Source organism: Gossypium raimondii, chromosome 12 (genome assembly GCF_025698545.1).
Source record: "Gossypium raimondii isolate GPD5lz chromosome 12, ASM2569854v1, whole genome shotgun sequence".
NCBI lineage: Eukaryota > Viridiplantae > Streptophyta > Magnoliopsida > Malvales > Malvaceae > Gossypium > Gossypium raimondii.
Window position 1 is genome coordinate 9,353,121 of NC_068576.1, and position 12,986 is coordinate 9,366,106.

Here is a 12,986-nt window from a genome sequence, read left to right on the forward strand (position 1 = left end):
ACTTAAGTTTGTGAAAGCTTAAGCTGTAAAAATTCGAGTATAAAACTCATTTGACTTGAACTTAAGATAAATTCGACCCAAAGCTCGAAATAATCCTAATTTATAGCTAAGTAACAATCATAATAAAAAATAATAATTAATATAATTTTATAATATTACTTAAAACAAAAATAAATGATAATTATTTATTTTATGAAAATGTGTTCATAAGTATTGTATATTTATATTAAAATTTTATTAATAGCAAAAGTAATTAATATTAAAATTAAATGAATATAAAATGTTTTTAATATTATAATTATATATGCATAATAAATATATAAAATTAATCCAATATTAAAATATATAAAATTTAAATTTTAATGATAGTTGTTGACACTATTTTTTGATAAAAACGGGGTCGACTTGGACTTTGAAAACGAAAACGAAAACGAAAACATGAGTCGCCACCAATCTTTTTTTTTTGATGAGGTGTGATCGGGTCACCTCGAAAAACGGTTTTTTTAATAAATAGTTTAGATTGATTAAAACAATGTCTTTGGTCTGCGAAATTCAGGAAAATGGGTTCGGGAGTCGATTACGTACGAGGAAGGATTAGCAACCTCGTAAACCCAAAAATTGGTACCTAGTTGATTAATTAGTGTCTTAGTGTCAAAGATTGAAAACTTTGAAGAGTTTAAAAATGCGATCCTTAAAAAAAACTCGAATGACATGAATTGAAATTTAAGAGGATATTTGGCTATTTGGTCGAACGAGAAATCGAAACCTAGCACGTTAGGGCACGTTTTCTCGATTTTCCAAACTCAAAATATTGCCTTACTTTGAAATTTTAAAAGGATATTTGGCTATTTGGTCGAACAAGAAATCGAAACCCAGCACGTTAAGGCACGTTTCCTCGATTTTCCAAACGCAAAATATTGCCTTATTTTGAAATTTGTTACGAATTTGGGTAAAAGAATAATGAAAAGTAAAAAAAAAAGTTTAATTCATTAGGTTTTTTTTTTTTAGAAATCATTTTGTACATAAATGGGGTTATACGGCTAAATGGGATAGTACAACATACATTTGAAATAACTATGACATGTCATGCCTAATAAAATACACATAGAGTATCAACACTAACACATTTTAACATCGATCATGCATAAACAAAAATAATAATGGAAACAACAATATAAACAACAGTAATAATGATAACAAAAATAATAATAGTAGTACAACTATCCAAGTTTAAAGGTGCACAAGAGATAATAAATAAAAGATAGTAATAAATAGGCCTTAAGTAAAAATAAAACATCCAATTTAAAGTAATAAATAAAAAGATAATAATAAATGAATAAGATAAAATAAAAGCTAATGTAATTTTAATTTAAAAAACAAATTGGAAATAAATAAATAGATAAATAAAATATTAAAAAAACAATATTAAATAAAACTTTCCTTTTTAAGAAATTTGGAGTTAAACAGAATAAGGGCCAAATTAAAATCAGACTGAAATTTGAGGTAAAAATTACGAATAAATAAAGAACACTTCCAGGGACCAAGGACAGAAAGAAGGACTGATCGGGAAATATGCCCCAATCCTAGAGCGCAACGTTTCATCGCGAAGGGCCGCATATGGTCAAAGGACCAGATTGAAACAGACACAGAATTCGCGGTCGAAATAAAAAACACAAAAAGAGTCAGATTGCACTACGGCCCAAGATGGAGGGACCCTGCGCGAATTCGCCCATTCACCGCAGAAACACGAGGGTCCTGTGGGCTGCGGGTCGGGTCACGGGTCGGCCTCCCCAAAACGACACCGTTTTGGCGTTTGGGGAGGCCTGTTGAAACGGTGCCTTTTCAATATCTTATAAAATCGATTTTTTAAAAAAAACACTCTATTTCTGTTAAAAAACCTAAAAAAAAAAACTAAAACATTCCTTTTCTCTCCTCTCCTCTCACTTTCTCCGATCAACGAACCGCGCCGCCGCTATGATCGACGGGTAGTGGCTACAGACTGGGCCTTTAACCCCTTCTTAAGTCCGGTGGACGGCCGGAAGAAAAAGGAGGAATCTAACCATCCCTTTTAGCCCAACTCCAACGACGGCGAAGGGACCTTCGTCGACGGGGCCACGCGGCGGTTCGAGGTAAGGTTTTCCTTTTCTTTTCTTTATTTTGATTTTGATTATAATTATTTAAAATGGGTTTGTAAAAAAGGGAAAAAAAATAAAAATGAAATAAATAAATAAATGAAAGAAAAACAAGAAAACGAAGAGGAAATAGTAAAGGCTCAACCTTTTAAAATTTCTATTCGGTTTTTGATTTCTAGTGTGTGTAAAAAATTACAAAGAGATGCTGTGGTTTTTTTATAACCGAATTACAAGACCCTCTGTTTCTATTCCTTGTCCTTTGCCATTTACTGCTACTGTTGCTCACACACTTCTCTATTGTTGCAGTCATTTTTTTGCAGGTGTCGGACGGGAGTGATAGTGGCACGTGGCGGCGCGAAGGGCACGCGAGGAGGCCACGTACGGTGCTGGGCTGGGGCAGCAGCATACGGCGCCCTAGTGGTTTCTTGCTGAAACTTTTCTGATTTTGTTGGGCTTGGATTTTTAGGGTTAGGTTTGGGCTTGTTTGTAATTGGGTTGGTTGGGTTTTAATTTCATTTGGGTCATCTGAATTGGGTCATTGTAATGGACTTTTTAATTTATTTTGATTTTGGGTGTTGGGTCCTATTGGGCCCCGGGTCAAAATTGGGCTTGTACAATAGTATAAGGGTAAACTACTTAAATAGTCACCCGATTATTATTAAGTTTTTAGTTGGATTATCTAATTTTAAAAAGTTACAAAATGGTCACCCGAGTTATCGAAATATTTTTTTAATCCATTTTCGTTAAATTAATAGCAGAATGGTGACATGACTGTTACATAATTTTAAAAATAAAATAAAATTACATATATTTTCATGTAATTTAGGAAAAAGTTAAATTCCAAAATAATTAAAATACAAAATTCACTGATTTTGTCCTTTAAAAACCTAAAAAATAAAACCCACACTTCATCCTCTTCGCCATGAACACATTGGTTTCTTCTTCTTCACCATTGATGGCAACCTCGGAAGAAAACTAAAACGACCCTTTATTTTACACAAAAATGAAAACCCACAAAAATTCCAAAAACTTCCATGCCAGTGAAGAAATCCAAAAATCAAAGGACCAGAAAATTTGTTCTCATGTAGCCATACCCATGTCAAAGTAGAAATGTTTTGAATCACTTCAAGTGTGCCGTTTAAACTTTTCCATTTACCCATAAAGATTTGAATCATTGAACCAAAAAACTTAGCAGACAATTCTCCTTTAAGATTATTTAAAGCCAAATGAAGTTCAGTCAAAGATGGAAAAGTTTCAAGGTAAAAAAACTTGGGAATTTGCCTTTGATATGAGCATTGTTGGCTAAGAGTTTTCAAAGAAGATGTTTCCTTTAAGCTCACTGGGATCTCCCATGGTTCAAAAGGGTTGTTGTTGAGGTGAATAGAAATCAATGAAATTAAACCAGTGAAGAAATCTGAAGGGAAAGATGGGAATTGATTTTTTTTTCTAAAGCAAATATGGGAAATTGTTGTTGTGAAAGTTAGCTTATTGTAACTAGGTCCGGTCTAAACCAGTCAAGTGAAGATGGGATCTATAACACTTCTTGTTTGACTCAATCACTGAGTTCGAGCTACATAATGCTACATTTATTGCCACAGTCAAATTTATATCATACAACCATTTTCTCATACACTTTAAGTATATTTCACATTCATTCTATGCTACATAATCATTTTTGGGTCTCATACGAGCTTACGAAAGCTCTTTCGCTATCTCGAGGTTGAATTAGAATCAAATTATAAAGTTTTCAAAATTTTGGGCCAACATCGCAACATCATGATTTCCACGTTGCGACATTGTCAATCAGTGAGTCACATCGCAACTTTAGACATCTTAACGTCGCGATGCCACTCACTGTCGATCTATGTCGCGATATCAGGGACTCATGGTCGGGACGTTGCCCCTGTTTTTGGCAATGAACATATTGATACATTTTTCATGCTTTTAATCAAACACCTATATGCATTCATACATCTTTCCACAATCCAAAACACTACCAATACATATCAATCTATATCAATTCAAGCCTACAAACATGTGATATCAAACATTCAATATGGTACAAAACAAATATTCCTCATTTAGTCATATTTAAGCCATTTATCTATCTAACTATGCCAAACTACTCCATTCAAGTTCAATACATTTATACCTATGCCATTTGAACATCAAAAACTCATGCAACTTTGACATGAACTCAAACAAATTATAAACTCACTATATTTCATGCCTAACATTCAAACATACCCTTTCCAAACCATGCATCAATTTAGTTGCCTAACTATTTCAATTTGCAACCCTTAGCATAACAAGCTCAAGCAAGATCAATATCATCATTCTTAATAGCATCAAACTTGACCAAACCGTGCATCAATTAGGTTATATGCCATTCTAAACATGCAAGTTCAACCATTTGCACAACAATGTGCTCTTATATAAATGTCACAATACTTGGACTCAAAATGAATATAATTCTACCTTCTTGTTGATATTGTGTGCTTTACGCTGATCCGGCTCGGTAAGTTCTGCAAGGTGATGATCTACAAGTAGGGAAACAACTAGAGTAAGCATACAAATGATTAATAAGCTCAAATGAAAATGCTATACTTACCTTGATCACATATAAGCATGATAACTACCAAACATTTTTGGCATACAATTTGACTATCCTTGTCACATAATGTCATCACTAAGTACATGCCAACATTAACATCCAAATAGGTTAGACACATAAACATATCAAGAATTCACCATTTCATACCAATGTACTTGCATACCACGTATCAAGTTGCAAAAATTTATCATTCTAATTTGAATCACAAATCATGATAACATATCAATCTCACATTCTATTTCTAATATATAAGATTACACCATTTATGCAATATCCATTTCAATATATTTCCAATATTTCTAATTTCAATTATAATGTTTTTCCTGATGGAACCCTAGTAAAATGGACTCGAATTCACCGAGGTAACTACACCATACCAAGTTGCTCGTCCGAACTGAATTTACATCAAATTACTCGTTCAGGCTAAACCTATAACATATCACATCAGGTTACTCGTCTGAGCTAAACCTGCAATAATCTTTGTTCAAGCATGCATATAACCCTATTGACATGTCAATCGTATCTTAACCTTTTACTAAGTTCACATGGGCATCAATTTCACATATTTCATTATCATCCCTGTAATTATTCACATATACATATCACACCCTATAAATAGTCACATATTTAATTTTCATATCATGCAACCATTCGTATTTTCACATTTGTACCATGTATTATTACGTAATAGTTATTTATTACATAACATTTCAATTCAACCCATTACTAGCCATATAAGTCAAATTCACTAGTATTTCAACTATAGTCAAACATATATATATATATATATATATATATCGAATTAAGCACAAGCATACATATAACAAAGGGTGAGATAGTAAGTTCCATATGAACTTACCTACTTAAAACACCAAAACGAGTGGATTCTTCAGGGGTTAATCCGTAATTTTAGCCTTTTCCCTATTAGCTCCACTTTGGTCCAAATCTTGATCTATAAAATTATTTTATATAACACATCACTACCAAATATTTTCACAGAATGTCATGATATGCATGGACCTATATAAATTCATTAATCGATTTCTCTCATATCTTACATTTTATTCAATTTAGTCCCTGAACTCAGGATAAACCTAACTTTCGATTCCTAGCTTCGAACTAAAATTTGACTTTATATATTTTTATTAGGGACATTATACTTTCTATTTCCAACCTAATTTCATGAAAATTTTCACATTTATTTAATTTGGTCCTTAATGTAACAAAGTTAACCAACAAGCTAGAGTAACTTTACAATCTAGTCCTTTTCATAACTTAAGCTTAAAATCTATCCATTTCAAGCCTAATTCTTCAAAAAATCAATAATGATAACTTTCTAAAACTTTAACAGTTTATCAAATTGGTACATGGGCTAGCTAAATCAAACTCTCATGACCCCAAATCTATAAAAAAAAATACAAGAAAATGACTTAAATTCTTTTACCTTAAGGATGGCCGAATGTTAAATGAGGGTGTTTGAAGTTTCCTTAACCTTTGGCTATGGTCGACGGTGAAGGAGAAGAAAGATGCTACATTTTTCCACTATCTCATGCTTTTATAATATGATTATTTTTTAATTAATCTAACTTAATTAAGTTAATCGTGCTTTAATTAACATAATTATTTCTAATAATTTACATAATCGAAAATGTCATCATCCTCCACCAATTCCTATCTGGAAATGGTTTAATTGTCATTTTAAACTTTTAGTTAATTGCTATTTAGGTCTTCAAGCCTTTAGCTAATTAAAACTCTATAGCGATAGGACTTTTACAATTTAGTCCCTGAGTCTTAATTAACTACTAATTCGACAAAATTACTCGACTAATATTTTTTTATTGTTTTGTTACGAAGTGATCACTCTGTCGTTAAGCTTCGTTACCTCCCTAACGGTAATCCTACGTGGCAGTCCAAATAGATTTTAAGTGCCAACTTGGATGTCCAAATGGGATGAGAATAGATTTTTATTTAAATAAATATAATTCATTAAATTTTTTAAACCCTAAACTTAGACTGAAAAAATCTTCGTCTTTTTCTTGTAATTTTATTTTTCATTTGACTGAAAAAATTATTATCATCTTTATTGAATCAAAATAGTAGAAATCAAATTTAATGTTTTATCAATCGATTGAATTTTTAAGGTTTTTTTTAATGTTTTGATTCAATAAAGATGATAATAATTTTTAAAATGAAACTGTACTTAAAATGGTTCTAAATCAGGAGAAAAATCACCTTCTCCTTTTTAACATTCCAATCTCTGCTCATCAAAACCTAGAAATAGTAGAAAGATTTTTCTAAAATCTTCTCTCTTTTTCCTTCAGTTGGTTTATTACTTTCCCCATATTTTATGAAATCATACGATTTCTTTTCTTCTACCAAAGAGTAGTACAGAAAAAATGGATAGAATTCTTTTTTTTTTCCCGGGAAACTGAAATTCATTGTTCAGTTTAGTTCTTTTGTCCTTTACGTCTTATATATATATATATTTTCTGTTAGTAAGGCAATTAAGAAGTTTGTTCTCTCAATTCTCGAGAGAGAAGCATAAACTTAATTCTTGCATATTTTCAGTTAAAGAGGAGAAGGTGATTTTTCTAGTGATTTAGAGCCATTTTAAATACAGTTTCAGTTTCCATCAAACCTTTGCAGTTTCCAAAAAATTCAATCGATTGATGAAATACTAAATTTAATTTCTACTGTTTTGATTCAGTAAAGATGATAATAGTGTTTTCAATCAAATGAAAAAGAAAACTAAAAGAAAGAAGAGACGAACGATATTTTTAGTCTGAAGTTTAGGGTTTAAAAAATTTAATTGATTAAATTTATTTAATTAAAAATCTATTCTCATCTCATTTGGACATCCAAGTTGACACTTAAAATCTATTTGGACTGCCACATAGGATTATCGTTAGGGAGGTAACGGAACTTAACGGCAAAGTGATCACTTCGTAACAAAATGATAATTTAAGTGACTAAAACATATCATTTCTAACATAAGTGACTAAAATGTAATCTGAAGCAAACAAAAGTGACTATTTTTGTAGTTTACCCTGTTTATTAATATTATTATATTTATTTTAATTTTTAATTTTGAATGGGTTTATTTTTATTTAAGTGGAGTTTTGAAAGTTTAAATTGAACTTAGATTTTTTTTTTTTGCCAAAGATTTTTAAGATCACCAAGTAAGACAAACTGCTAAGATAGTAGGCAGGTTTCTAAATTAGATTTTTTAGCTACCCAGTCTGCTAGTTTGTTCCCAAATCTAACAACATGGCTAAAAAGATAGATCAAAAGAAGTTATCTAATTAAAAATGCCATCCACAATCCCATGAACACTTTAGATTTCCTTTTAACACTTGAACAACTCCTAAACAAACAGATTCAATAAATACTCGGTTCCATCCACTGCGATGTATTAGATGAGAACCTAACCTAATCACGAAGGTTTCAACCAGGAATGCATTTAAAGAACGAATTTGAGCGTTGATTCCATCAATTACATCACTGTGACAGTTTCGAGCAATAGTAGTGATATCTACAGTGTGAGAGTCACTAAAGAAAGCAGCATCACCATTTATCTTAATAACATCAGGGGGAGGCGAGGACCAATTGACATTACTAATGGAAATTCTTGGGTTCAACATAGGAGAAACAAATGTTGCTTTCAAGAAATCAGACAATTTACTAACTGTCAAAGTCCAAAGTTTGCAAGGATTGTCTTTAACTCCAAGAAAAAAACCAATTGTTCCTAGATTTTCATAAGCTCTAACACAACCGAGTGATAAGGCTTGTACCTAGAAAGGAACCAAAATTAGGAGAATTCTTGTTGATTTTTGCCCACCATGTAGCCATAAAACAAAATCCATAAGCGTTTGGGGAGTAACTGAAACCAAAAGCTCTCCACATGGCCTATGCCAAAGGAAAAAAAATGTGTTCAATAGATTCTGTGTTAGCTCCACATCATGAGCATTCTTTGGAGAAAGCATGTTGTCTTTTTGTGAGGTTTTCGTTGGAGGCGACAACATTATACACTCGCCAAAGGAACGACATAATCTTTTGAAGTGTGTTAAGATTCCATATCATATTCCAATCTAAGGTGTTCCATTGGTGTTGTACGCTAGGTCCAACCTGTTGATTAGAATGAAGTTCATTAGTAAGGGGATTTGATATCCTTTCTTCATATTATAAGAACCATCGTGGGAGAAATGCCAAAGTAACCGATCTCGTTGATCCCATCCACCAATGGGTATTAAAGAAATAGCCTCACTTTCTTCTTTTGTGAATAACTCTTGTAGAAGAGGTATATTTCACAATTTATTATTGTTTTGAATAAGGTGTTCCACAAGACAAAGCCCTTTTTGTTGCTTTGAGGCGAAGCGATTTTGAAGGAAGGCAGTGATGAAATCCATTTTTCATCCCATGTCAAAATACTCTCACCGTTTCCTACGTTCCATTTTAGTCCTTTATCAAGGAAATCCAAACCTTAAATTAAGTTGTTCCAAGCCCATAAGCATTTTTTTCCTCTTTTAGCATGAAAATAGTTAGAGGCTGGGAAATAGATTCCTTTGAGAAGTTTTACCCAGTTTGTGTCAAGGTCTTAGATCATTCTCCATGCTTGCTTTGCCTGTTGAAGGAAACGTTACTAGTATGGACAGGTGTCAAATGACCAGTGGAGGCTCCTAACCTTTGTCGTCATTCACAGCAGCCAAGGATTTTCTGTTTTTCTGTTTTCATTCTCCTCAACAGATTGCTCCACGTTGCTCCTCTTATTTTCCATTACTAAAATCTGTTTTTGCTCTCAATCTCTACTATAAATGTACCAAAAAATGATCCATTAAATAGTATGAAGGAATTCATTTTCTCATTTTCTGATTCTCCTTTATTTTTCTGCTTATGCTCTGTATTTAGCCTATGTTTTTCATTGTTCTTAACTTGGTATCAGAGCCTTTCTTCCTCACAGATTAAGCTTTCGTTATGACCAACACCAACAGTAATGCCACCAGTCAAACGACTGAATCTGTCACTGCCTTCGGTGCGATTGAGAGCTCCGTCAATGGCTTTGATGGAAGACTTTTTGCAACCAAAAAGCTTAATATTATCCTAGATGATGACAACTACTTATTGTGGCAGCAACAAGTTTTACTAGCAGCCAAAACCTTCAAACTTCAAGGCTACTTAGACGGCACCCTGGTTCCACCTCCCTCGATGATACCCGATGAAAATGGTGGGTCAACACCAAACCCAGATTTTGCAAGATATGAGCAACAAGATAGTGCTCTTGCTTCTTGGTTGCTTTCATCAGTGAGTCAAACAGTTCTTCCTCACCTTACTGGAATGAACACTTCTTCTCAAATATGGCAAACTTTGGCTTGTGTTTATGGCAGCAAAACGAACTCCAAGCTAATGTTTTATCGTCGAGCACTTCACTCTCAATACAAATGTGATTTGAGCATGAAGGATTATTTACTTAAAATTAAAAGTTTCTGTGATAACTTAGCAAACTGTGGAGAAATGGTTAGTGAATATGAGCATGTTACGACTATTTTAAATAGTTTATCTGCTGATTTTGAATCTGTTATTACTGTCATCTCGGCTAGTCCTATTCCATACAGCGTTCAAACGGTATCCACACTTCTTCTTGATGCTGAAGCGCGACAACAAACTCTTCTCGCCTCTATTCCAACTGCTGCCAATATGATTACCACTCAAAGTTCTCAAAACAATGGAGAAACTCCCTCTTACAGACCACCCAATCCTTCTTCTTTTCGAGGTCGAGGAAGGGGTCGATCTAATAATTCTAGGCTCCAATGCCAACTTTGCGGAAAGCCCGGGCATCTGGTAGATCGATGCTACTTTCGTTTCGATCAAAACTATAAGGCTTCTACTTACAGACCTCCCTCTTCACAACCGGGAACACAAGCTCCTCAAGCCTATGTTGCTACCTTCAACACCCCTCAATGGACACCAACTGGTGGGTCATCTTCTGTGCATAATAGTGGGACAGCACCATGGGCCCCACCTCCTTCACTTGAACCACATGGGTATTGGATTTATCAAACCTCACCTCTCCAGAATGCTAATGCCTCCATGCCACCAACCACTACTCTGCCTAATAATGCCAATACTTATATTGCAACTCCTGAAACAGTAAGTGATCCAAGTTGGTACACAGACTCTGGTGCTACCCACCATATAACTCACTCTTCTGAATCCATGGGTGAAAAAGCTTCATATTCTGGACCAGGTACAATTTTTATTGGTAATGGTTATGGTCTTCCTGTTATGCATACTGGTCAATTGTCTTTAATTACTCAAACACGACCTTTAGTCATGCGCTCTTTACTTTATGTTCTTGGCATCACTAAAAATCTTCTCTCTGTTTCCAAGTTCACTAGTGATAATCAAGTGATGTTTGAGTTTTTTCCAAAGGAGTGCAAGGTTCGGGACCTAAAGACAAATGAAGTTCTGTTGCATGGAGATGTTCATGGTGGTTTATATCGTTTAAAGTTGCCATTTTCTTCTTCAAATCCGTCTGCTCAATGCTATGTTACTTCGCATACTACTCCGTTGTCTTTATGGCATGCTCGTCTTGGGCATCCATGCCACTCTACTCTTGTTCAAGCTCTTCAAAATTGTAATGTTTCATTTCATGATAATAAAATTGGTGACTGTTGTCCAGCATGTCAAATGGGAAAAGCTCATAAACTGCCTTTTACAAATTCCTTGACTGAGTATACAACATCATTACAATTAATTATAGGCGATGTTTGGGGACCAGCACCGATTACATCAAATGGTTTCTCCTATTATGTGGCATTTGGATGCTTTTTCTAGATATACATGGATATACTTTCTCACTCGAAAATCAGATGTTTTAAGTGTGTTTATTCAATTTCATAAGATGGTGGAACGTCTTCTTGGTCACAAGATAAAAGTACTTCAAACTGACAATGGTGGAGAATTTCAAGCTTTAAAAGGGTATCTATCGCACCATGGTATCATTCATCGTTTATCATGCCCTCATACTTCTGAGCAAAATGGCATAGTTGAACGGAAACATCGCCAAATTGTTGAATCTGGGTTGTCGATGCTTGCTCATCTTTGGTATGCCTCTACACTCTTGGAATGATGCCTTTACAAGTGCTATTTTTCTTATTAATCGACTTCCAACCAAGGCGTTAGATGGTCTTTCTCCGTTTGAAAAACTTTTTGGGACAAAACCAGATTATCAATTCTGCCATGTATTTGGGTGTCTCTGCTTTCCAAATTTGCGCCCCTTCAACAGGAACAAATTGAATTTTCGATTGAGCCTTGTGTTTTCTTGGTTATTCTCCTTTACATAAAGGATATCGGTCTTGGGACATCGAGGGTAAAATCATTGTTTCACGTCATGTCATTTTTAATGAACAACAATTTCCCTTTAAACAAACCCAATCTCAGCTTTTACCTCACCAAAATAAAAATTCAACCACTACCTTGTATATTGTGCCATCACCTATCAACTCATCCCCTCCTTCACGTCACATAAGTCCATCACCTCCACATATTTCTTCTACTACTCCTACACACACTATGAGACCCACCATGTGTTCACTTGATAACCCCCCATCTTCGTCCTATATACCATCCCACCCTTCTACTTTATCTGACAATTCCCACACTACAATTAACCCACCATCACATTCTACTCCTATACTCACACCACAAATTGACCAAACTGAAAATTTTGAACCACAACAAGCTTCCACCACAAACACCCATACCATGATAACTAGAAGCAAAGCTGGAATTTTTCGCCCCAAAATTCTTCTTTCTCAAGCACCTTCCTCTGACCCTGAGTTACCCTCTGATATTCATAGTGCTATGCGTTATCCTCACTGGCAAAATGCTGTTCATAGTGAGATTCAAGCTTTGATAAAAAATAACACTTGGACATTAGCTCATTTACCATCTTCTCATCGTGCTATCGGATGTAAATGGCTGTTCAAAGTTAAGAAGAAACCGGATGGTACAGTGGACCGTTACAAAGCGCGTCTTGTTGCTAAAGGTTTCTCTCAAAATGCCGGTTCTGATTTTGTTGATACTTTCAGCCCAGTAGTTCGTGCCAACACTATACGGACTGTTCTTGCTATTGCTGTTATGAAAGAATGGAGTCTTCGTCAAATTAATGTAAATAATGCGTTCCTTAACGGCATTCTTACTGAAGAAATTTATATGCAACGACCACCGGGATTCGAAGCTCA

The 12,986-nt window shown here is 34.3% G+C and overlaps 1 long non-coding RNA gene across 1 annotated transcript; it reads left to right on the forward strand.

Moving 5' to 3' along the window:
* Positions 1–1,838: 1,838 nt before the first annotated feature.
* Positions 1,839–2,833, forward strand: LOC105762338 (uncharacterized). Its single transcript, XR_001123844.2, has 2 exons — positions 1,839–2,129; positions 2,439–2,833. It is a non-coding gene; the product is annotated as an uncharacterized LOC105762338 (long non-coding RNA).
* The last annotated feature ends 10,153 nt before the right edge of the window (positions 2,834–12,986 follow it).